At 50.0% G+C, this 26,306-nt stretch overlaps 4 non-coding genes across 4 annotated transcripts; 2 read left to right on the top strand and 2 right to left on the bottom strand.

Annotated features, from left to right (window-relative positions):
• The first annotated feature begins 2,923 nt into the window (after positions 1-2,923).
• Positions 2,924-3,087, top strand: LOC123825370. The gene has a single exon (XR_006786905.1). It is a non-coding gene; the product is annotated as a U1 spliceosomal RNA (small nuclear RNA).
• A 10,596-nt stretch (positions 3,088-13,683) lies between these two features.
• Positions 13,684-13,847, bottom strand: LOC123825324. Its single transcript, XR_006786871.1, has one exon. It is a non-coding gene; the product is annotated as a U1 spliceosomal RNA (small nuclear RNA).
• A 3,281-nt stretch (positions 13,848-17,128) lies between these two features.
• On the top strand, positions 17,129-17,218 carry TRNAY-GUA. The gene is given in 2 exon segments: positions 17,129-17,165; positions 17,183-17,218. It is a non-coding gene; the product is annotated as a tRNA-Tyr (tRNA).
• A 3,378-nt stretch (positions 17,219-20,596) lies between these two features.
• On the bottom strand, positions 20,597-20,760 carry LOC123825326. The gene has a single exon (XR_006786872.1). It is a non-coding gene; the product is annotated as a U1 spliceosomal RNA (small nuclear RNA).
• Between the last annotated feature and the right edge of the window lie 5,546 nt (positions 20,761-26,306).

Genomic DNA, 26,306 nt, shown 5'->3' on the forward strand with positions numbered 1-26,306 from the left:
AGGAGGGGAGCGGCGCTGGCGAAGCGGCTGCGTGGGGCGGGCGGCGGGCGGAGGCCTCCCTCCCACAGGGAAGGAGGAGAACTCGGCGGCACCGGCACGGTTAGGCGGCTGCTAACCGCCAAGCCGCCTGCTGGTGTTCAAGTGCCTTTAGTTCAAATTTATCCTTATGCCAAAAATGCACACGCCAGCATCGTCTTGCCCGGATCGTGCGAGTCTCCTGAGCGAGCTCCCTGCTGTGGGCCCTGCCACCCCGTGCTCAAAGCCTTCTGGTTCGCTCAGATTTAAATAGCCTTACAATGGCCTACAAGGTCCTCATGACCTTGCCCTCACCTAGTCACTTCTCTGACTTAATTTTTGTGCGACTCTTTTTAAGTTTGCTCCAGACACAGGGCCTGCGTGCTGTTCTCCGAACACAGCCTTACCTGGGCTTGTGCTCCTGCCGATCTGAGCGCTAAGGATGCCCCTTCCCCCAGACATCCCGGTGACCAACTCCCTCACCTTCTTCGGGTCTCTGGCTCACATGGCACCTTCTTTCTCTCCCTCGTTTTTTAAGATTGTTCATTTTTATTTTTATTGTTGTTCAAGTGCAGTTGTCTCCATTTTCCCACCCCCACTCTCCCCCGCCCCCACCCACCCCCCACCCTCAATCCTACCCCCGCCCCATTTGGCTTTGTCAATGGGTCCTGTTTTATAGCTGTTCCTTGACGACCCTTCCCCTTATTTCCCCCTTTATCCCCCCCTCCGCCTCCCCTCTGGTTACTCTCAGTTTGTTCTCTATATCAATGTCTCTGGTTCTATTTTGCTTGCTTGTTTGTTTTGTTGATTAGGTTCCGCTTATAGGCGAGATCATACGGTGTTTGTCCTTCACGGCCTGGCTTACTTCACTTAGCATAATGCTCTCCAGTTCCATCCACGCTGTCATGAAGGGTAGGGGGCTCCTTCTTTCTTTCTGCTGCATAGTGTTCCACTGTGTGAACGTGCCCGTTTTTTGGTCCATTCATTTACCTGTGAGCACTTAGGTTGCTTCCGGCACTTGGCTATTGTAAATTGTGCTGCTATGATCATTGGGGTGCACAGGTGTTTCAGGATTCTTAGGGTATAGTCCCAACAGTGGAATTGCTGGGTCAAAAGGCAGATCCATTTTTAGTTTTCTGAGGAAGTTCCATACTGATTTCCACAGTGGCTGCACCAGTCTGCAGTCCCACCAACAGTGCACTAGGGACCCCTTTTCTCCACAACCTCGTCATGGCGCCTTCTCAATGCGGCCTCTTCTGACCACCCGGTTTAACACAGCCACCTGCCCCTTACTGCAACTCCCGATCCCCTTTCCCTCCTTTTTGTTCCTTTGTTCCATCGCTCTTAGCACCTAACGCATTAATTAATTTACCTAATGTATCCATTGTCGATTTTCTCCCACCCCACTCCAAGAGGGCTTTATGTTCCCAAATTCCCGAACAGTGTCTGGCACGGTGTATGCACTCAATACACAACTGTTGAATGGAGAAACTCTCAGTGTCGTGAAAGAGGAGATCAGAATATAAGAGAAGGGGCCAGGATTCACCCAGGGGGAGTGCAGTCATCTTATCTGATCACAAAACAGAATTCCTTAAGCTGCCAACCGCAGAACTCTCAGCATATAGCACCCCACCCAAAGCGCTTCCCGCAGCAAGAGCCTTGACTAGCCACCAGCATGGCTCCCAGCAGCATCAGGTCCTGTCCCTAGGAAGGACCTCCCATCCCCCCATTAAATGCCTGCCTGAGAAAGTCCTAGAGGTTTATACTCCTTTGAAATGTAATGGGGGAAGGACAGAGCCTGTCCCCCGGTCTCTGGGAGGACAGAATCCTAACTTCAATCACTGCTTGCCAAGGAACACGGCTGGCCTAACTGCCTTTATACGGACCAACCCTTGTAGTTTTTCACTTCCCTGACTCTACTGAGCTCTCCCCCCACCCACCCCCCATTCTCCTTTTAGAGACGCCTCGATCACCTCTGCACTAATCGGAATGGAGCTCGGCTTTTCCCACCCTGTCGGTAGTTACTGAAAGAAATCCGTTTCACCACTCACTACTGTCTGCTGTGTCCATCTTTGGCAGAGTCCGAGTCAGAAAGGACCAGGGGGCACTTTGGGGCCACCGTGTTGCGCGTGCTGGGGCAGAAGGGCGCCTGACCCTGGCCAGTGGGTTTCCCGGGAGACCCCCCCCCCCCCCCCCCCCCCCACGCCTGGCTGCGGCTGAAGGGGACCGCTCAGCGCTTCAACCTGATTTTCTTTCTACAAAATGTAGAATCCTGGTATGTCGTTCCGCCTTACTAGGTTGGGCTACCACATATTCCGAAGCACGTTGCGTCACTTTGACCCAGAAAGACCCCGTAAATAAACATTATCACGATTTCTTATTAAGCCACTTAACACTTAATGTCAACCGGCAAAAAGGCCTTCCCTGACTTTTCGATTACTTTGAAGATGAGTTCCAGCAGGCGAGGACAAAAATAGGGCGAAATTATCTTTTGCTGCGCCGAAGGTGGGGCCGTAAGTGCTGGGCGCAGACTGCGGCGGGATCCGGTCCTCTCGGGCCGGGGAGTGGTGGCCTCACCGCCAGCGGCGCGCGTCCCGCGGGCGGCAGAATGGAAGGCAGGGCGTCCGGAACGTCATGACAAGGGCGTGGTGTATGTAGATGAGCAGGAGCGCAGAGGCTGCCTGTCCTTCCCCCCCGCCAGCGCCTGCACGACCCGCCGCCCCCTCCCCCCCCCCCCGCCCGCGGCCCGAGAAGCAAACGACGCAGTGGTTGTTTTCGCCACGGGCCAGGTTGGGAGCGAGGGACCCTCAGGCAGCGAGGGCGGGGCGATGTAGGGCGTGAGGAAAGTCACCGCGGGTGTAAAGGGAGGCGAGCGTGAGGGTTCGCGGGGAGGCGAGCGAAACAACTCATACTTACCTGGCAGGGGAGATACCATGATCACGAAGGTGGTTTTCCCAGGGCGAGGCTTATCCATTGCACTCCGGATGTGCTGACCCCTGCGATTTCCCCAAATGTGGGAAACTCGACTGCATAATTTGTGGTAGTGGGGGACTGCGTTCGCGCTCTCCCCTGGCTTGATGGTGATTCAAAGACAGGACTTGGTCTGCTTGGCTTTTGCCTGTGCGTTCCTTCTCGTTAACGCTTCTCTGCCGCACCTCTCACGTCGCGTTGAGTCCCACTTACTGTGTTTGCTTTCTGTCACTTTGTCCTGGAGGCGTGAGGGAAGGGGGGCTTGCCACCCGACGTGCCGACTCATACATGGTGTCAACTGGGTATTGGGGGCGTTGAGGGGAGGAATGCCACGTGAAGTGTACGACTGCCTGCCCTTATACTAGCGGTAGCTGTGCACCTGAACCTTTGCCATAGACTTGACCTTTGCAGTAGTTCCTGTGAGTTCAAGGCGAGAGAAAAACTCGCTAGTGCGTTTACTCCTGAGTATGCTTCGCTCCCGTACTCAGTGGATTCTTCTCTTCTGTAGAGGTTGTCCCAATCGAGCCAGGGAGCGTACTCAGTGGATTCTTCTCTTCTGTAGAGGTTGTCCCAATCGAGCCAGGGAGCGTTAACAGCTTTGTGTCAAATTTAGGGGTTGAGTATGTGAACACTATACTAGCTTTACTTTGGTATTGAAGATCACATGTAAAAGACATATATGGACATAGGCAGATACGGCTTTCTATGACTTAATTTGTGATATATAAAACAGGGGAAGGGAGAGAGACATCCATGTGTGAAACATTGGTCAGTTGTCTCTTGCATGGCCCCCAACGGGCAGCTTTGCCCCTCAACCCAGGCATGTGGCCGGACTACAATCCGAATCGGTGACCTTCCAGTCTTCCGGATCATGCCCAACCCACTGAGACACACGAGCCAGGGCCATACTTTATTATGCCTGTGGTTTTAGACCCTGAGATATTTGGGGTCTTTACTTTCCAAAATATTTTCCCCAATATATTGTTTACATGTCTTACTGTTTATTCCATTACAGTTGCCCCCAATCCCCCCCCCCGCCTTTGCCCCTTTCCACCCAGCCCCACAGTCAATCTCCACATGGCATATATGTTCTTTGACTTACCTTTCATCGTCTTTCAACCAGTCCCCACCACCCCCTTCCTCTCTTGCGGCTGTCAGCCTGTTCTATATATGTCTATGCTCGTTGGTTTATTTTGTTCATTAGATTCCATTTATAAGTGAGATCATATGGTATTTGTCTTTCATTGACTGATGTACTTCACTTAGCATAGTAGTCTCCGGTTCCATCCATGCAGTCAAAAATGGCAAGAACTCCTTCTTCCCCCCCTCCCCACCCCCAAAGATTTCATTCATCCTCTCTTTAGAGAGGGGAAGGGAGGGAGAAGGAGAGGGAGAGGGGGAGGGAGAGAAACATCAACGCGTGGTTGACCCTCAGGTACCCCTCACCCGGGACCTGGCCTGGAACATGGACTGGGAATGGAACCGACATGTGCCCTAAGCAGGAATGAAACCTGGCGACCTTTCGTTTTGTGTTTCCTGCCTGGGGTTAAATGAGGTCACAAAGGTGGGGCTATAACTCATATGACTGGTGTTCCGTAACAAGAAGATATCAGGGATGGCTGCAACCCAAGGACAAGCCTCAGAAGAAACCAAACCTGCCCACACCTTGGTCCTACATTTCCACCAGGCAGAATCCCCCTTCCTGTGGTATTTTTGTAATGCCAACCCAAGCCAATTAATACAGTCTTTGCAATTTCTTTAGTGGATTGACTGTGATGCACATATGCTTTTTCCATGGAAACTGTAATAAGTGAAAGCTGTATGTTATTAGTGGGAGGAGCTAAGACATTAGAAGATGGTTTGTAGAAAAGGACTCCGGGATTGGGACTTCCGGCAAGATGGAGGAATAGGTGGACGCACCCTACCTCCTCGCACAACCAAGAATAGAACAACAATAATTTACAGATATAATATCACTCAGAACTGGCAGAGGATTTATCTGAATGGAAGTCGGACAGCCAAGAAGTTGAAGTAGACCCGTACATGCAGACTGGTAGGGGACGACGAGCTGGGCGGGCGCGGGGCTGGCGCGGGTCGGGCGGCGCGCGGAGGTCGGGGAAAATTTGGCGCAAAATCGGCGCAAGAACGCAGCGGTGATCCCTGAGTGTGCAAGCTGCGGCTGGGGGACCCAGTGAGGCAGCAATTGTGGACCAGGGCGGAGCTCGCGGCCCAGGACCCCGAAGAGGTGTCTGAGCCCAGGAGAACGGAACTACCGCCATTGTTCCCGCCCGTCCCCGCTCCCGCCCCCGCCCCCACCCCCACATATAACATCACAATCTAGCGACTGGGGTGCCCAGCTCCGGTGAACACCTAGGGCTCCGCCCCCCCCACCGTAACAAGAGCGACCAGACCGGGGGGAAAAAAAAAAAAAAGGGGGGAGACAGGGAAAGACATAAGACATGTTTCCAGCAGAACAGATCAGTCCCCCAGGACTCATCCTTTTGAGCGACCAAGAAATAGCCAGTCTATCAGATGCACAGTTCAAAACACTGGCGATCAGAAAGCTCACGGAACTGGTTGACTTTGGGCGCAATTTAGATGAAAGGATGCAGGTTACCATAAAAGAGATGCAGGAAGATACGCGGAGGAGAGCCAATAGTGAAAGGAAGGAATCTGAGTCTCAAAACAATACAGTGGACCAGAAGGAAGATAGAATCAACCAAGCAGGAAAGCGTGATGAAATAAGAATTCAAAATATCGAGGAAAAGCTTAAGAGCATCCAGGACACCTTTAAACGTTCCAACATTCGAATTATAGGGGTACCAGAAGGGGAGGAGCAACAAGTGGAAAAGTTATTTGAACAAATAATAAAGGAGAACTTAACCCAATCTGGCAAAGGGAACAGTCTTCCAAGAAATCCAAGAAGCTCAGAGAGCCCCAAAGAAGCTGGGCCCAAGAAGAAACACACCAAGGCACATCATAATTACATTAGCCCAGGTAAAAACGAAGGAGAGAATCCTAGAAGCAGCAAGAGATAAGGGGACAGTCACCTACAAAGGAGTTCCCATCAGACTGTCAGCTGATTTCTCCAAAGAGACCTTCCAGGCAAGAAGGGGCTGGAAAGAAATATTCCAAGTCATGAAAGACAAGGACCTACATCCCAGATTGCTCTATCCAGCAAAGCTCTCATTTAGAATGGAAGGGAAGATAAAGTGCTTTTCAGATAAGGTCAAGTGAAAGGAGTTCATCATCACCAAGCCCTTATTTTATGAAATGCTAAAGGGACTTAGCTAAGAAAAGAAGATAAAGAAAAGACATGTATAGTAAAAGGACAGCAAACTCACAATTATTAACAACCACACCTAAAGCAAAACCAAAAGAAACTAAGTAAACAACTAGAACAGGAACAGAGCCACAGAAATGGAGGGCACATGGAGGGCTAGCAGCGGGGGGGTGGGAGGAGGAGAGAGGGGGAAAAGGTATAGAGAATAAGTAGCATAGAATGTAGGTTGAAAATAGATAGGGGGAGGGCAAGAATAGTACGGGAAATGTAGAAGCTAAAGAACTCACAAGTATGACACATGGACATGAACTAAAGGGGGGGACGTGGGTGGGAGAGGGGGGTACAGGGTGGAGGGGAGAAGGGGGGAAATGGGACAACTGTAATAGCATAATCAATAAAATATATTTTTTAAAAAAGAAAAGGACTCCGTAGAATGTAGAAATTTCAAGAAGTGAATCAGAACAAATATGTGGAACTTAATGAACAAAATTAACAAAATATACCCATAGCTGTCAGAGGGGAGGGAGTAGGAGGGCTGGGTGAAAAAGGTGAAGGTGTTAAGCAAAACAAACAAAAACGGGAAAACATAACAAAACACCTCGTATAAATGGTGATATAAGGAGACACGACTTGGGGTGGTGAACACACAATATACAGGGGATGTGTTATAGAGTCGTAAGCCCTAAACTTATATAAAAAAACCTTTAGCTAAGAACTAAAGCTTCACCTTTAGCTAATTGGTCAATTGAAGGAATCCCAAAGGTGGGGAACCACAAAGGTGGGAACTGATGAACTAACCATATGTATCAAAAACTCTTAAGAAAATAGCCTTACCTTTTCTGATACATACTGGTGCTCCTTACTCTGCAGTTTCCTGGAAATGTTTTACTTTCCATCGGATGACAGATCAACAGATTGTTGGTTTTCTGTGTCACTTTTTCTGCACTTCCTAGATAGATAGGCCCTCTGACTGAGGAACATATGTTCTTTCTCCTGAGACTGCCTCTAACCTACTGAAGAGACGCTGTGCAAATAAAAGACTACCATATTCTGTATTGAAGATAGAATGTTTGTAGAGTTCCCTGGAGAAAAAAGGCCCCTTATTTGGAGAAAAAAGCCCTCCGATTTGGTACTTGTGTGTGTTCTGAGAAGAAGAAGGAGGAGGAGGAGGAGGAGGAAGGAGGAGGAGGAAAGAGGAGGAGGAGGAGGAAGAAGAAGAAGCGGCAGCAGCAGCAGCATAAAGCATTTTGAGCTATAAAAAAATTGATGTATGGAGAGTTGGCACTTAAATTAAAAAAAAAGTGTAAAAGTATATGAGTTGTCAAAAAGTCACTTAGAAGGAATAAAACCAGTTATAGAAGAATTAGAGAAATAAGATAACTTTTAAAAAAATATTTACCTCTGGCTGGTGTAGCTCACTGGTTTCAGTGCTGGCCTGGTTCGATTTCCAGTTGGGTCCTCAGCTGGCAGAGTGCAAGAGGTATATCTCTCACACATGGATATTTCTCTCTCTCCTTCTTCCTCCCTTCCCCTGTCTCTATAAGTGAATGAATAAAATCTTTAAGAGATTTCTGTCCAAGATGGAGGTGTAGGTAGAAACCTTTCTCTTCCTCACAACGAAAAGAAAGACAGCAACCAGTCTAAAAACAATAAAGTGCCAGAAGTGCCAGAAAATCTAACTGTATGGAACTCTGACAACCAAGGAATTAAAAGAAACAACCAGACCAACCAGACTGGTAGGAGGGAGATAGGGCAGACAGGAGGTTGGAGACAGTGCTTGACAAGGCAGCGGACCCTGTGGGCGAGGCTGGCTGAAAGGAACCGGAGCAAGGCGGGGGACTGTGCACATGGGGCTGGCTGAACAGGAAACAGGCTCATCTCACCTCAGGGGTTGCCACAGTGGGAGAAACTCCCACCCTCACACGAGAGATTTTTGGAAAGTGGGGCTTCAGCCCAGCAAGAGAGCTGCATTGTTCCCTCTCTGACCCCTCCCCCACAGACAGCAACACAACTTGGCAAAGTGGGTTGCCCTGCTCTGGTGACTCTCCTTTTCTCTTGATGCTTTTAAGGTTCTTTCCCTATCTTTCATCCTGACTAATGTAATTTTGGTGTTCCGTGGTGTATGCTTCCTTTGGTCCAACTTTTTTGGGACTCTCTGAGCTTCTATTTCCTGGAAGTCTATTTCCTTTGCTTAGATTGGGGGAGTTCTCCTTCATTATTTGTTCAAATAAGCTTTCAATTTTTTGCTGTTTTTCTTCTCCTCCTGGCACACCTATAATTCAAATATTGGAGTATTTAAAGATGTCTCATATGTTCCTAAGTTTCTCTTCATTTTTTTGAATTCTTGTTTCTTCATGCTGTTACAGTAGGATGCTTATCTCTTCCTTTTGTTTCAAATCATTGAGTGGAGCTCTGGTTTCCTTCCCTTCACTGTTGGTTCCGAGAATATTTTGCTTTATTTCACTTTGGGTATCCTCTATTTCTTCTTTCATTTTAAGGCCAACTTCTATCAGTTCTGAGTATCTTGATGCTTACCAGTGTTTTGAACTCTGCATCAGATAGGTTGACCATCTCATTGCTTAGCTCTTTCTCTTCAGTTTTGCTCCATTTTTTGTCTTGGGACACCTGTTAAGTTGTAAGGGGCGGGGCCTTAGGTATTCACCAGGCAGGGCAAGTCTTAAAGATTTTATTCATTCACTTATAGAGACAGGGGAAGGGAGGAAGAAGGAGAGAGAGAAATATCCATGTGTGAGAGATATACCTCTTGCACTCTGCCAGCTGAGGACCCAACTGGAAATCGAACCAGGCCAGCACTGAAACCAGTGAGCTACACCAGCCAGAGGTAAATATTTTTTTAAAGTTATCTTATTTCTCTAATTCTTCTATAACTGGTTTTATTCCTTCTAAGTGACTTTTTGACAACTCATATACTTTTACACTTTTTTTTTTAATTTAAGTGCCAACTCTCCATACATCAATTTTTTATAGCTCAAAATGCTTTATGCTGCTGCTGCTGCCGCTTCTTCTTCTTCCTCCTCCTCCTCCTCTTTCCTCCTCCTCCTTCCTCCTCCTCCTCCTCCTCCTTCTTCTTCTCAGAACACACACAAGTACCAAATCGGAGGGCTTTTTTCTCCAAATAAGGGGCCTTTTTCTCCAGGGAACTCTACAAACATTCTATCTTCAATACAGAATATGGTAGTCTTTTATTTGCACAGCGTCTCTTCAGTAGGTTAGAGGCAGTCTCAGGAGAAAGAACATATGTTCCTCAGTCAGAGGGCCTATCTATCTAGGAAGTGCAGAAAAAGTGACACAGAAAACCAACAATCTGTTGATCTGTCATCCGATGGAAAGTAAAACATTTCCAGGAAACTGCAGAGTAAGGAGCACCAGTATGTATCAGAAAAGGTAAGGCTATTTTCTTAAGAGTTTTTGATACATATGGTTAGTTCATCAGTTCCCACCTTTGTGGTTCCCCACCTTTGGGATTCCTTCAATTGACCAATTAGCTAAAGGTGAAGCTTTAGTTCTTAGCTAAAGGTTTTTTTATATAAGTTTAGGGCTTACGACTCTATAACACATCCCCTGTATATTGTGTGTTCACCACCCCAAGTCGTGTCTCCTTATATCACCATTTATACGAGGTGTTTTGTTATGTTTTCCCGTTTTTGTTTGTTTTGCTTAACACCTTCACCTTTTTCACCCAGCCCTCCTACTCCCTCCCCTCTGACAGCTATGGGTATATTTTGTTAATTTTGTTCATTAAGTTCCACATATTTGTTCTGATTCACTTCTTGAAATTTCTACATTCTACGGAGTCCTTTTCTTTTTTAAAAAATATATTTTATTGATTATGCTATTACAGTTGTCCCATTTCCCCCCTTCTCTCCCCTCCACCCTGTACCCCCTCTCCCACCCACGTTCCCCCCCCCCTTTAGTTCATGTCCATGTGTCATACTTGTGAGTTCTTTAGCTTCTACATTTCCCGTACTATTCTTGCCCTCCCCCTATCTATTTTCAACCTACATTCTATGCTACTTATTCTCTATACCTTTTCCCCCCTCTCCTCCTCCCACCCCCCCGCTGCTAGCCCTCCATGTGCCCTCCATTTCTGTGGCTCTGTTCCTGTTCTAGTTGTTTACTTAGTTTCTTTTGGTTTTGCTTTAGGTGTGGTTGTTAATAATTGTGAGTTTGCTGTCCTTTTACTATACATGTCTTTTCTTTATCTTCTTTTCTTAGCTAAGTCCCTTTAGCATTTCATAAAATAAGGGCTTGGTGATGATGAACTCCTTTCACTTGACCTTATCTGAAAAGCACTTTATCTTCCCTTCCATTCTAAATGAGAGCTTTGCTGGATAGAGCAATCTGGGATGTAGGTCCTTGTCTTTCATGACTTGGAATATTTCTTTCCAGCCCCTTCTTGCCTGGAAGGTCTCTTTGGAGAAATCAGCTGACAGTCTGATGGGAACTCCTTTGTAGGTGACTGTCCCCTTATCTCTTGCTGCTTCTAGGATTCTCTCCTTCGTTTTTACCTGGGCTAATGTAATTATGATGTGCCTTGGTGTGTTTCTTCTTGGGCCCAGCTTCTTTGGGGCTCTCTGAGCTTCTTGGATTTCTTGGAAGACTGTTCCCTTTGCCAGATTGGGTTAAGTTCTCCTTTATTATTTGTTCAAATAACTTTTCCACTTGTTGCTCCTCCCCTTCTGGTACCCCTATAATTCGAATGTTGGAACGTTTAAAGGTGTCCTGGATGCTCTTAAGCTTTTCCTCGATATTTTGAATTCTTATTTCATCACGCTTTCCTGCTTGGTTGATTCTATCTTCCTTCTGGTCCACTGTATTGTTTTGAGACTCAGATTCCTTCCTTTCACTATTGGCTCTCCTCCGCGTATCTTCCTGCATCTCTTTTATGGTAACCTGCATCCTTTCATCTAAATTGCGCCCAAAGTCAACCAGTTCCGTGAGCTTTCTGATCGCCAGTGTTTTGAACTGTGCATCTGATAGACTGGCTATTTCTTGGTCGCTCAAAAGGATGAGTCCTGGGGGACTGATCTGTTCTGCTGGAAACATGTCTTATGTCTTTCCCTGTCTCCCCCCTTTTTTTTTTTTTTCCCCCCGGTCTGGTCGCTCTTGTTACGGTGGGGGGGCGGAGCCCTAGGTGTTCACCGGAGCTGGGCACCCCAGTCGCTAGATTGTGATGTTATATGTGGGGGTGGGGGCGGGGGCGGGAGCGGGGACGGGCGGGAACAATGGCGGTAGTTCCGTTCTCCTGGGCTCAGACACCTCTTCGGGGTCCTGGGCCGCGAGCTCCGCCCTGGTCCACAATTGCTGCCTCACTGGGTCCCCCAGCCGCAGCTTGCACACTCAGGGATCACCGCTGCGTTCTTGCGCCGATTTTGCGCCAAATTTTCCCCGACCTCCGCGCGCCGCCGACCCGCGCCAGCCCCGCGCCCGCCCAGCTCGTCGTCCCCTACCAGTCTGCATGTACGGGTCTACTTCAACTTCTTGGCTGTCCGACTTCCATTCAGATAAATCCTCTGCCAGTTCTGAGTGATATTATATCTGTAAATTATTGTTGTTCTATTCTTGGTTGTGCGAGGAGGTAGGGTGCGTCCACCTATTCCTCCATCTTGCCGGAAGTCCCAATCCCGGAGTCCTTTTCTACAAACCATCTTCTAATGTCTTAGCTCCTCCCACTAATAACATACAGCTTTCACTTATTACAGTTTCCATGGAAAAAGCATATGTGCATCACAGTCAATCCACTAAAGAAATTGCAAAGACTGTATTAATTGGCTTGGGTTGGCATTACAAAATACCACAGGAAGGGGGATTCTGCCTGGTGGAAATGTAGGACCAAGGTGTGGGCAGGTTTGGTTTCTTCTGAGGCTTGTCCTTGGGTTGCAGCCATCCCTGATATCTTCTTGTTACGGAACACCAGTCATATGAGTTATAGCCCCCACCTTTGTGACCTCATTTAACCCCAGGCAGGAAACACAAAACGAAAGGTCGCCAGGTTTCATTCCTGCTTAGGGCACATGTCGGTTCCATTCCCAGTCCATGTTCCAGGCCAGGTCCCGGGTGAGGGGTACCTGAGGGTCAACCACGCGTTGATGTTTCTCTCCCTCCCCCTCTCCCTCTCCTTCTCCCTCCCTTCCCCTCTCTAAAGAGAGGATGAATGAAATCTTTGGGGGTGGGGAGGGGGAAGAAGGAGTTCTTGCCATTTTTGACTGCATGGATGGAACCGGAGACTACTATGCTAAGTGAAGTACATCAGTCAATGAAAGACAAATACCATATGATCTCACTTATAAATGGAATCTAATGAACAAAATAAACCAACGAGCATAGACATATATAGAACAGGCTGACAGCCGCAAGAGAGGAAGGGGGTGGTGGGGACTGGTTGAAAGACGATGAAAGGTAAGTCAAAGAACATATATGCCATGTGGAGATTGACTGTGGGGCTGGGTGGAAAGGGGCAAAGGCGGGGGGGATTGGGGCAACTGTAATGGAATAAACAGTAAGACATGTAAACAATATATTGGGGAAAATATTTTGGAAAGTAAAGACCCCAAATATCTCAGGGTCTAAAACCACAGGCATAATAAAGTATGGCCCTGGCTCGTGTGTCTCAGTGGGTTGGGCATGATCCGGAAGACTGGAAGGTCACCGATTCGGATTGTAGTCCGGCCACATGCCTGGGTTGAGGGGCAAAGCTGCCCGTTGGGGCCATGCAAGAGACAACTGACCAATGTTTCACACATGGATGTCTCTCTCCCTTCCCCTGTTTTATATATCACAAATTAAGTCATAGAAAGCCGTATCTGCCTATGTCCATATATGTCTTTTACATGTGATCTTCAATACCAAAGTAAAGCTAGTATAGTGTTCACATACTCAACCCCTAAATTTGACACAAAGCTGTTAACGCTCCCTGGCTCGATTGGGACAACCTCTACAGAAGAGAAGAATCCACTGAGTACGCTCCCTGGCTCGATTGGGACAACCTCTACAGAAGAGAAGAATCCACTGAGTACGGGAGCGAAGCATACTCAGGAGTAAACGCACTAGCGAGTTTTTCTCTCGCCTTGAACTCACAGGAACTACTGCAAAGGTCAAGTCTATGGCAAAGGTTCAGGTGCACAGCTACCGCTAGTATAAGGGCAGGCAGTCGTACACTTCACGTGGCATTCCTCCCCTCAACGCCCCCAATACCCAGTTGACACCATGTATGAGTCGGCACGTCGGGTGGCAAGCCCCCCTTCCCTCACGCCTCCAGGACAAAGTGACAGAAAGCAAACACAGTAAGTGGGACTCAACGCGACGTGAGAGGTGCGGCAGAGAAGCGTTAACGAGAAGGAACGCACAGGCAAAAGCCAAGCAGACCAAGTCCTGTCTTTGAATCACCATCAAGCCAGGGGAGAGCGCGAACGCAGTCCCCCACTACCACAAATTATGCAGTCGAGTTTCCCACATTTGGGGAAATCGCAGGGGTCAGCACATCCGGAGTGCAATGGATAAGCCTCGCCCTGGGAAAACCACCTTCGTGATCATGGTATCTCCCCTGCCAGGTAAGTATGAGTTGTTTCGCTCGCCTCCCCGCGAACCCTCACGCTCGCCTCCCTTTACACCCGCGGTGACTTTCCTCACGCCCTACATCGCCCCGCCCTCGCTGCCTGAGGGTCCCTCGCTCCCAACCTGGCCCGTGGCGAAAACAACCACTGCGTCGTTTGCTTCTCGGGCCGCGGGCGGGGGGGGGGGGGGAGCGGGGGGGGGGCGGGGGCGGCGGGTCGTGCAGGCGCTGGCGGGGGGGAAGGACAGGCAGCCTCTGCGCTCCTGCTCATCTACATACACCACGCCCTTGTCATGACGTTCCGGACGCCCTGCCTTCCATTCTGCCGCCCGCGGGACGCGCGCCGCTGGCGGTGAGGCCACCACTCCCCGGCCCGAGAGGACCGGATCCCGCCGCAGTCTGCGCCCAGCACTTACGGCCCCACCTTCGGCGCAGCAAAAGATAATTTCGCCCTATTTTTGTCCTCGCCTGCTGGAACTCATCTTCAAAGTAATCGAAAAGTCAGGGAAGGCCTTTTTGCCGGTTGACATTAAGTGTTAAGTGGCTTAATAAGAAATCGTGATAATGTTTATTTACGGGGTCTTTCTGGGTCAAAGTGACGCAACGTGCTTCGGAATATGTGGTAGCCCAACCTAGTAAGGCGGAACGACATACCAGGATTCTACATTTTGTAGAAAGAAAATCAGGTTGAAGCGCTGAGCGGTCCCCTTCAGCCGCAGCCAGGCGTGGGGTGGGGGTGGGGGGGGTCTCCCGGGAAACCCACTGGCCAGGGTCAGGCGCCCTTCTGCCCCAGCACGCGCAACACGGTGGCCCCAAAGTGCCCCCTGGTCCTTTCTGACTCGGACTCTGCCAAAGATGGACACAGCAGACAGTAGTGAGTGGTGAAACGGATTTCTTTCAGTAACTACCGACAGGGTGGGAAAAGCCGAGCTCCATTCCGATTAGTGCAGAGGTGATCGAGGCGTCTCTAAAAGGAGAATGGGGGGTGGGGGAGAGCTCAGTAGAGTCAGGGAAGTGAAAAACTACAAGGGTTGGTCCGTATAAAGGCAGTTAGGCCAGCCGTGTTCCTTGGCAAGCAGTGATTGAAGTTAGGATTCTGTCCTCCCAGAGACCGGGGGACAGGCTCTGTCCTTCCCCCATTACATTTCAAAGGAGTATAAACCTCTAGGACTTTCTCAGGCAGGCATTTAATGGGGGGATGGGAGGTCCTTCCTAGGGACAGGACCTGATGCTGCTGGGAGCCATGCTGGTGGCTAGTCAAGGCTCTTGCTGCGGGAAGCGCTTTGGGTGGGGTGCTATATGCTGAGAGTTCTGCGGTTGGCAGCTTAAGGAATTCTGTTTTGTGATCAGATAAGATGACTGCACTCCCCCTGGGTGAATCCTGGCCCCTTCTCTTATATTCTGATCTCCTCTTTCACGACACTGAGAGTTTCTCCATTCAACAGTTGTGTATTGAGTGCATACACCGTGCCAGACACTGTTCGGGAATTTGGGAACATAAAGCCCTCTTGGAGTGGGGTGGGAGAAAATCGACAATGGATACATTAGGTAAATTAATTAATGCGTTAGGTGCTAAGAGCGATGGAACAAAGGAACAAAAAGGAGGGAAAGGGGATCGGGAGTTGCAGTAAGGGGCAGGTGGCTGTGTTAAACCGGGTGGTCAGAAGAGGCCGCATTGAGAAGGCGCCATGACGAGGTTGTGGAGAAAAGGGGTCCCTAGTGCACTGTTGGTGGGACTGCAGACTGGTGCAGCCACTGTGGAAATCAGTATGGAACTTCCTCAGAAAACTAAAAATGGATCTGCCTTTTGACCCAGCAATTCCACTGTTGGGACTATACCCTAAGAATCCTGAAACACCTGTGCACCCCAATGATCATAGCAGCACAATTTACAATAGCCAAGTGCCGGAAGCAACCTAAGTGCTCACAGGTAAATGAATGGACCAAAAAACGGGCACGTTCACACAGTGGAACACTATGCAGCAGAAAGAAAGAAGGAGCCCCTACCCTTCATGACAGCGTGGATGGAACTGGAGAGCATTATGCTAAGTGAAGTAAGCCAGGCCGTGAAGGACAAACACCGTATGATCTCGCCTATAAGCGGAACCTAATCAACAAAACAAACAAGCAAGCAAAATAGAACCAGAGACATTGATATAGAGAACAAACTGAGAGTAACCAGAGGGGAGGCGGAGGGGGATAAAGGGGGAAATAAGGGGAAGGGTCGTCAAGGAACAGCTATAAAACAGGACCCATTGACAAAGCCAAATGGGGCGGGGTAGGATTGAGGGTGGGGGTGGGTGGGGCGGGGGAGAGTGGGGGTGGGAAAATGGAGACAACTGCACTTGAACAACAATAAAAATAAAAATGAACAATCTTAAAAAACGAGGGAGAGAAAGAAGGTGCCATGTGAGCCAGAGACCCGAAGAAGGTGAGGGAGTTGGTCACCGGGATGTCTGGGGGAAGGGGCATCCTTAGCGCTCAGATCGGCAGGAGCACAAGCCCAGGTAAGGCTGTGTTCGGAGAACAGCACGCAGGCCCTGTGTCTGGAGCAAACTTAAAAAGAGTCGCACAAAATTAAGTCAGAGAAGTGACTAGGTGAGGGCAAGGTCATGAGGACCTTGTAGGCCATTGTAAGGCTATTTAAATCTGAGCGAACCAGAAGGCTTTGAGCACGGGGTGGCAGGGCCCACAGCAGGGAGCTCGCTCAGGAGACTCGCACGATCCGGGCAAGACGATGCTGGCGTGTGCATTTTTGGCATAAGGATAAATTTGAACTAAAGGCACTTGAACACCAGCAGGCGGCTTGGCGGTTAGCAGCCGCCTAACCGTGCCGGTGCCGCCGAGTTCTCCTCCTTCCCTGTGGGAGGGAGGCCTCCGCCCGCCGCCCGCCCCACGCAGCCGCTTCGCCAGCGCCGCTCCCCTCCTCTCCGCCCGCCCCCCCCGCGTTCCTGCCGGCTTTCCCGCCACGGATCGGACCGCTGTCGTCACCCCTCCCCCCACCCCCCCCCCACCCCCCCCCCTTGCAGAAAGGCGCACAGGGAGGGGAAACGAGGCAACAGGTGAGAGTCCGGGGCCAGGCGTCCTGAAACATCGTAGTTGCGGGGCGGGCCCCCCCCCCGGCTGAGGATCTGCTCCGCTCCGCCGGGAAAGGGAGCGGGGGCGGCGCGTGCTCGGCTCCCTTCAGAGGGCCAAGCCCAAGGCCGGTCAGACTGCGGGCGCCGCTCCAGCGTCTTGGCGTCCGTCATGGCAGGAAAAAGTGACGGCCCGGCCCCAGCAGCGTGCGCCCTTCGATAGCTCAGCTGGTAGAGCGGAGGACTGTAGGCTACGTCTGTGTGGACATCCTTAGGTCGCTGGTTCGATTCCGGCTCGAAGGAGATGCCTGACGTTTTTTCCTCCACGAGGAAAGGCACACTTTCCCCCGCCTGGCGCCCAGGCCTGGGGGGCGGGGGGGAGGGGGTTTGACCAGATGTCTAACTTTAGCTCTGGGCCCTCGAGGCTGAATCGGCAGGGCCTGAAGGGAAGGGTCTGGAGGTCCAACCAGAGAGGGCACCCAGGAAGTAAGGGGCTGTGAGTGAGGGAGCGTGCATACAGAGGCGGCAAGGGAGTGAGGGGTCCTTGCTCTCTTCCCAGCTGAGGGGAGGAAACTCCGGAGGTTGGATGTGCAAGTGGACTCGGACTGGAAGTGGAACCGCAATGGGAGGGTGGCTCTCTGAAGCTTCGGCTGCCCAGCGTGTGCTCTGCCCTGACCCCTGAGGCCACAGTCATAGTCGGTTCTGGTTCTGCCTCTCAAACTGGAAGCTGCGTTTCCCCACACGTCTTCCTTTCCTGGAGGGCTGATTCCCCGACCCCCGGCAGTTTCAGCCTTCCCTGCTGCTGTCCCACTGTTAAGACGCGCTGAGTCCGAGCCTTGCGGTCTCCACGGGTTCGCAAGGCCATACCATTGCAGTCTGATAGGGGACCCTCGGGAACATTCTATTGCTCTGCAGCTAGAGAGAGACCCCGGCCTCCAATGCCACCACCTGCGGAGACCAGCGGACAGGGCCAAAGACGGAACCTTAGGCCTTCACTGGATGTGGCCCCCGAGGAATGTGGAGGTATGGAATCCTTGGGAACCTACCTTGGGTTCTTGGGGAGGCGGGGGCGGCGGCGGTGCGGGTTGGGGGGGTGGGGCTGAGTTTGATGTCCAGCACCCGTGAATGTGTGCCTGGGTATGGCCGACTCTTCTTCCTGTCTGGGGTGTAGCTGAGAGTATCAGGGAGCCTCCAAGGCACTGCCCCTCATCCTCAAAGGTGCAGAGGTGCCTGCCGCCCAGTCAGAGGGTGGGGACACATTTCGGTATGGCTTGCGATGCTTCTAAGTGGGACGGACTTTCGCTGGGTGATTGAGTGGTCTTGGGATGGTGGGCCCAGGTCTGTAAAATACATGGAGCTGGGGCAGGGAGAGTCCAACCCGGACACCGATGTTTTCTACCTCTCCATCTCAGACTCCAGGACCTCTTCAGGAAGCCCCAGAACTTTGACCTATATTTCAGGAATCAGCAGCCTCTGCCGAAGGAATCCGGGTGAGTGGGCAAGAGGAGGGGAGCTAAGCCCCCAGACTGGCCAGAGTGCCTCATGAAGCCCTGGGAGTGGTCTCCCCGGCTAGCCTCACATCGTTTCTCCATCGCTTCTCCATAAGCCTCACTGGGCCACAAAGCAAGCTTAGGCCATTGTGGGCAGGAGGGTTGAGGGGCACATCAGCCCCAGGAGGGGGGGACAGGCTGGGGGGGGTGTGGGGGAGGAGGCCAGGGGAAAATAGGGGCTGAGCTTGGAACATGTAGCTATGCTAAAAAATAAAGAAATGTACAGTGACTGATGGGGTCATGCCCAGAACACAAGAGCCAGTTGAAAAGGGTTCCCGCTGGCCAAATCGAGTTAATGATAATGGATTATAATCCACTGAATAAAATAGGTACGGGGCCTAAAAGCAATGACACACCAATGTCAATAAACACTAAGGACTAGATCTTGGTCTCTAAATACTGTTCTCCAATAAAAGAAACCAGGACTCTTTGGAGTCCTGCCTAGCCTCACTTCTTTGGGTTGTCATTTTTCCCATGGGGGGCTCCCTACGTACGTGTAAAAATCTGTATGTTTTTCTCCCATTAATGTGTTTCAGGTCCTTTTTAATTCCCAGGCTCCATTGGAGACCCTAAGAGGGTGAAAGGGAAGTTTTGACTGCACTACCGCTTGACCCAGGGCGAAGCAATGGATGAACAGAAGGTATGTAAGAAAAACGAGGTCCTTTCCCTTGCTCTGACGTCTGTACAATGATCACATTCTCCTACAGTGAAGAGGTGGAGGGGAGGCTAGGTTGGAGGCTAATTCTGTGGACCAGAGGATCCTCTCCCTGAGATCAGGGACTGTATAGCTTTTACTTAGGGGTTCAAGCAAATGGTGTTGAGAGACATCACTGATGAAGCTGATCAAGGGAGCGTTCCCAATTCCGTAATTTCTCTACAGGAAGGACCAGTGTTGCTAATCTGATCTGGACTCAAGAAGGAGTGCCTCGACCAGCGCGGAGTGGGGCGGAGTGGGGGGGGGGGTACCTGAGTGGGGGGCCACGGGAGATTAGAAAGGACACAACACAGACACTTTAAGGCAAAGCGGGGACCAGGTGGGAGATCGTCCTCTGATGGGGAGACAATGAGCCCTGAACATGGTCTCCGAGTTTATTTTATAGGGGTTGATTAGACAGAGCTCAAGGACGTTTTGCAAATTTAGGGACACGCTGCAGGAACAGATTGTTTCGTCCCCAGGCTATCTAATGGATATATGTGTTTTCTGCAAAAGTTCCAGCGCATACAGCTGAAGCTTGCGACTATGTATTTCATTCTCAACCCTCGCAGGTTCTGGCTGTGTCAGCTGCTGGCTTGATCCGCCTTGCCAGATGCAAGCAAGTCAAGTGCGGCTTTGCCAAGCACTCCACTTTGGCTATGACGCCAGCCTTCACCGTCCCCAGGGGGAGAACCTGGGAACCTGCCGGAAACACTTTCTTCTTCTTTTTTGAAGCCTGAGATCAAGAAATTGACTCACTAAGCATATTAAAAGCCCGTTATAGCCCTGCACTAGGGAGCGATCAACAGAACAGCCAAGAATCCCCGGTCGCGGGGAATTCACACTCCCGTGGGTAAAATTAGAAAACTGAAATGGATGTGTTATGTCAAAATCAGCGTTTCTCAAACTTCATTGCGTATAGCAGCGATTCCCCTTTTCTCTTTCGTGATCGTGTGACTGTACGTGACATTCTTTGTAAAAACCTAATCCTTACCATGTTCTCTCCCCTTACCACTCCGTGACTTAACCGGTGAGAGCCACAAGGACTTTTAAACCTTACATACACCTGGCTATTCAGTCCTAGGCACTTGGTGGTCTTTCTCAAGGTGCCCAGTGGGAACAGTGACCAACAATCAGCACCGGGAGCCACGAAACGTTAAGGAAGTCACACTTAACCCCCTAGCTTCCGTCTGTCCCCAACTCCTCCGTTGAGCCCAACGGGCAAAACACTCAACAGACCGCTGGCACAAAGGGAAGTGTATCGGAAGAACAGGCGGGAAGCACAGGTCCCCGCCCCCCGCCCCCCGCCCCCGCGGGGAGAAAAGAAAGAAAAAGACCTAGGCAGAGGGCGCGACGCGAGCAAGGAAAGAAAAGAGAAAAAGCACCGCTAGAGCACAAAAACCACCACAACAACTCTGACATTGAACTTCCGAAAGCCAGGGGAGAGCGCGAACGCAGTCCCCCACTACCACAAATTATGCAGTCGAGTTTCCCACATTTGGGGAAATCGCAGGGGTCAGCACATCCGGAGTGCAATGGATAAGCCTCGCCCTGGGAAAACCACCTTCGTGATCATGGTATCTCCCCTGCCAGGTAAGTATGAGTTGCTCTGCCCGCCTCCCTGCGAACCCTCACGCTTGCCTCCCTTTACACCCGAGGTAACCTTTCTCACGCCGCCTCCGCACCCTCGCCGCCTGAGCGTCCCCCCCACCCCAAACCTGCCCACCGTGAGAACCACCTCGGCTGCGTTTGCGTGTGGGGACGCGGGTCGCAGAGGCGCCGGCGGAGTACGACCGGCAGGCTCTGCGCCCCTGTTCATCTGCATACGCCACGCCCTCGTCGTGACGCCCCGTGGTCCTGTCTTCCACCCGGAGCCCGACTCACGGGGAGAGCGGCTGTGGCTCTTCTAGTTAAAGCAAAGGTTAGTTTGCAATTTATAGTTAGGTTGAGGAGTGCCATCTTTCTTACCGTCTTTTTTCTAAAATTTTTCGCAGTGGGAAAGTCAAAGTTTGGGGCTTATGGTTTGTCTTCTTTCTATGATTTTATTTTTGTCTATATTTAGAGAGGGAGAGAAACAAACACCCACCGGTTGCCTCTCACACGCCCCCTAACTGGGGACCTGGCCTGCAACCCGGAATGAACCCGCGACCTTTCTAGTCCCCACACCAGGCATGGATGTTTACTTTTTCTTGGGCTGCCTTTGTGGTCTGGAAGAGGTTAGGGCAGGTTTGCTTGACCTCTAGGTTTCTCTAGGTATGACTCATTGACTGTTGTTAAGGGGAAAAAGTAAATGCACTAGTATATGCAGTATGCTACCCTTTGTCTAGGAAAAAAAATGTGAAAAATAGAAAAAACAAAAACCCCCAAACAAAACAACCAAAATGACTAAAAGCAAGTACGTTGACTGTAAGCAAGCATCTTCAAGTCTAAGGACAAGAACTGCCAACAAATACTGAACTGTCCCATAGTGGGGTCGTTTTTCATAGCTACATGACTGTAACAATTCTGACAATGCTGTGCGTATTGCAGGATTGACTGAACGGGTAAACGGATGTTGGGACTCAAGAATGGAATGGGAGGGCAAGGAGGAACCACGAGGTGTTAAGTTGCAAACTGGAATTGGAGATATCGGTAGGGCCCTGCTCATTATTTTTAATAGGTATAGGTATGTGTAAGAAGTACATGTATTTCCTAGCTCTAGCCCCTGAAGGGGCCTAGAAGTGAAGACACCCAGTAACAATAAGCATACCCAGTGCCCTGTTCTTCCTTTCCAAACGCCATTCCCCAATAAAAAGACCCAGGCTCTTTGGAGAAATAGACAATTTTCAAGAAGTCACCTTCCCTGTGTGAGCCTGGAACATCTTGTGCCAGAGAATAAGGAAATGCTCCAAAAATTGTACGAACATCTCAAAAGGCAGCTAAACTTCAAGGGGGCTTTCGTGGGCTCAATCTGACAGCATTTGAATATCAAAAGAAATAAAAACAGTTATGGATTATAAACAACTGAATAACAACCACGAGTTCATATTAATTGTACCTAAGGGAAGGAGGGAAAGTTCTTCCTTACCATAGACCGCCAACTAATAAATGTACAATGAATGATGGGATTAGAAAATCAGGATTTGGTTAAAAACTATTGTGCACAAGTTTGATAAGTAGCTGAATACTTACACATTATCTGCACACAAATTGCTGAATAATTACACAGGGCACACCTGGTAAACACCTCCAGCGGCAGGAGGTTGCAGGGCTGGCTCCAGTGCACCCACCTCGTGTGCTGCTGCAGCACCCTCCCAGACTGACTCTGGACTCGCTTTGGCTAATGGAACATTATTATTAGGAAACGTGATGCAAGCAGAAGGTTGAAAAGCATTTTGTTATTGGGACTTGCTCTCACTTGCTGTCCTGCGACCACCCTGAGAAGAAGTCTAGGTTGGCCTGCTGGAGCCCGTTGGAGCAAGCCTGGGTTAGCCTGTTGATGGAGATGAACCATGTCAGCTGAGGTCCCTCAGACTGACCAGGCCCCAACTGACTGCAAGCCAACTGACAGCAGTGTGAGTGATCCCACTGGAGACCCGAAGAACTGCCCAGCTGAGCCCAGCCAAAACTGCTGATCCAAAGAATTGTGAGCAAATAGAATGGTCGTTCTTTTAAAGATTTCATTTATTTACTTTTAGAGAGGGGAAGGGTGGGAGAGAAACATCGATGGGCTGCCTCTTACACGCCCCCCCGGCCCCCCCCGCTCACCTCGGACCCACCCGCAACTCAGGCACGTGCCCTGACTGGGAACTGAACCGGTGACCTTGTGGTTTGCAGGACGACGGCCAACACACCGAGCTACACCCGTCAGCGCGAATGGTCATTATTTTAAGTAACGTAAGTTTTACGGCCGTCTGTTACACAGCAATGGATAACTGATACGGCACCTTAACCAAGTAATCAGTGTTACCACCACCAATAATTGAACAGACGGACTTAATGCATAGCGCCAAAATGCGATGCCCAGAGAAGAGCACTCTATTAATTTTTTAGGGCTGCCCAAGTACAGGCATACCTCGTATTTTGCACCTCAATTTATTGTGCTTCACGGGTGTTGTGTGTTTTAACAATAGACGGCAAGACCATCCACCAGCACGAGGATTATGACTCGCTTTTTGTGATACTTGCTTTCTTACTGCAATGGAACCCGAGATATGTCTAAGGTATGCCTCTACCACAAACTGGGTAGCTGAAAACAACAGGTATTTTATTCTCTCACAGTTCCGGAAGCTAGAAATCCACAGTCAAGGGTGTTGGGCAGGACCAAGCTCCCGCTAAGGCTCTGGGGTAGAATCTTTCCTTGCCTCTTCGGAGTTTCTAATGGTGACAGCCGGTCCCTGGTTTGTGGTCACATCACTCCAAGCTCTGCTTCTGTCATCACGTGGCGTTCTCCCCGAGAGTCTCTTTCTTTTACATGGCTTATTCTTCTTATAAGGATGACAGTCACATTGGATCAGGGCCCGCTCTGGCAGCCTCACCTTAAACTTGATTGTATCTGCAAAGATCCTATTTCCGAGTAAGGTCACATTTGTAGGCACCAGGGGTTAGAAATTCAAGATATTTTTTTGGAGGGACACAAGTCAATCCCCAACAGTCACAAAATCATGCAGGTGGTCTTCGTTTCAAATATGCACACCTGGATGTGATTATGGAGAAACACAGGACAACTCCCAAGTTGAAGGATATTCTACAAAATAACTGGCCTGCAAACAACAACCTGGAAATGATAGGGGCTTAAGACTTGGAAATTTTTAGCTTAAGGTAAATAGCCATAAATCTAGCAAGTAATGTGCATGTTAAGCTTTTGTTTCAGAAACTACAGATAAGGCCCATCCTGGCGCCTGAGAAAAAGCAGCCGACCTCCTGGGGCTCTGGCTAGAGATTTCCGCCTGGAGACATCTGTGCAGGGAAGAAGCAGGTGACTCCCCCTCCCCCCTCGGGGGGGGTGGCTAATTGCCCAGGACAGAAATGCTGCAGCTGCTCAATTTCAAAGCTCTCACCGACCCTCGTTTTTTCCTCCCCCCAACCCCCCTTATAAAAGATCTGGCCAGGAAAGAAAGGGGAAGATGGTTTGTTAGGGTATGAACCCCCCATCTTCCCGGACTGCCGGCCATCTGAATAAAGCGCCCATAAAAAGATTCAATCGCTGTCATTGCTTATTGGATTTGGTAGTGACAGGCAGCCCGAACGCCGGTGTCTTTTCCAGTTACATATTTTGGCGACTCCATGCCGGTACAGACTTTGGGACTCTCCGGTAAGTCTGGGTGTTTGGCGGGGAGTCCCATTGGCTGCCTGGACTGAGGGGCCCTGGGGGTTTGGGGTCAGAGAATCCCAAGCAGCTGCCAAGTGATTTTACTTGGGGATTCTCACCCCCTTGCTCCCAGCACCTCTCGTCGCGCATCACACTAGATTGAATCGTTGCACTTTCTGGTTCAGGTTGAAATCCCAGGTCACAATTTAGGTCATCTGTTCTGTTTGGGTACCGTCTGTTTGGAGCTCCGTCTGGTCCGAAAGGACATCTTTTCTGGCCCCGAAAGGGCATCTGTTTGGAGCTCCGTCTGGTCCGAAAGGGCATCTGTCTGGTAATATGGGGGGGGACTCTCCGGTCCAAAAAACAGCCCGCTGGGGTGGGTTCTGGTAAATTGATCGACGTATGAGCGTATATCGAAAGCGTATGTTGTTTTGTTGTAGTACTGTTTTGTTTGTGTCCTGTATAACTTAGACTCAGGAGAGCGCTGGTCACTGTATGAGTCTTTAAAGTACCGTATTATACTGTAACTAGAGTTGTTTTGTCAAAAGTCAGGGAAGTGGGACAAATTGCCTTATCTAGAAGTTTTTGGGTTTACATGATAAAAGTGCATGCAGAGTTAAAAAAAAAAAAAGGAAAAAGAGCAAAATCAGTTAATGGCTCAGAGAAAAGAGAATATACACGTGAAAGATAAAAGGTCAGAGGAGAGGGGCCAGGAAGATCTAGATATTATGACCGCTGCAGGCTGGTCAGAGTTCCTGCAGCCCCAGGGAACCCACTCCTATGAGTGAAATGGGAAAAGTGCGCCTGAACTGGTGTCGCTGTCTTGAGTTGGTCAAGGAACCAGATTTAGTGGAGGAAAAGCCCCTACCGGGGCAGGGCAATATCCTTTTTTTGGAGTCTTTCAGTGGGAGTAAGACCAGACGGCCAGTCTGCTAGATGTTATTTGGGCACATACTCTGTTTTCTACATTGGATCTGTTAAACTGGAAGAGCTCAACCCCTTCTTATGGACATAACCCTGCTACAATGACTGATTTGGTTGCATCAGTTTTTGCCACTTATCATCTCAACTGGGCAGACATAGGAGCCTTATTGAATTCTTTGCTTCAGTAAGGGGGATGAGCAGAGGCTGGTGTTGGATAAGGCAAATGAAGAGGCTCGGAGGTTACACCAAGTAAACCCAGATGGGGCTCTGGGCCTTTCCAGGGCAATACCTGTAACTGAGCCCAACTGGGACCCTAAAGGGGATGTCCTTCCTCTCTTAGAGCATTATAAGAGACGCCTCCTTGAGGGAATGGGGAAAGACATCCCTGAGCAGAAAAGTCTGAGTATGGTGCAGGCCGTGCAGTGAAAGTCCACAGAGGACCCCTCCCAACACCAGGAAACAGTTAAGGAGATTCCTGGGGATGGCAAGAGACTGCTGCATTTGAATTCCAAGCTTTGGGCCCACTGCTAATCCACTGTGTGAGGCTCTGAAGGGACCGGAATATAGCCCATTTACAGTGGACAAAGGAGCGCACTCAGGCTTTTGAGTCCCTGAAAGTGCACCTGGCTTCAGCAACCAGTCTTTGGGGCTTTCAAACCTACTGAAGCCCTTTCAATGATATGTGTGTGAGAAACAGGGCGTTGCCCTAGAATTCCTCATCCAAATGCTTAGTGACATTTGCAGTCCATCGCATAATTGCCGAGGAAATTAAATCACACTGTCCAGGGGTGGCCAGCCTGCTTGAGAATGGCAGCCATCTGCGAGCTCTTGGAGGAAGCTGAAAAAGTTTGCCTTGGGGCAGCCCATGCCAGTTATGTGTCGCAGCAAGTGTTGAGCCTGCTGGAGCAAAAGGGAAATATGCAGCTCGCTGCT

Source organism: Phyllostomus hastatus, unplaced genomic scaffold (assembly GCF_019186645.2).
Source record: "Phyllostomus hastatus isolate PE091 unplaced genomic scaffold, TTU_PhHast_1.1 phas_contig_62, whole genome shotgun sequence".
Taxonomy (NCBI): domain Eukaryota; kingdom Metazoa; phylum Chordata; class Mammalia; order Chiroptera; family Phyllostomidae; genus Phyllostomus; species Phyllostomus hastatus.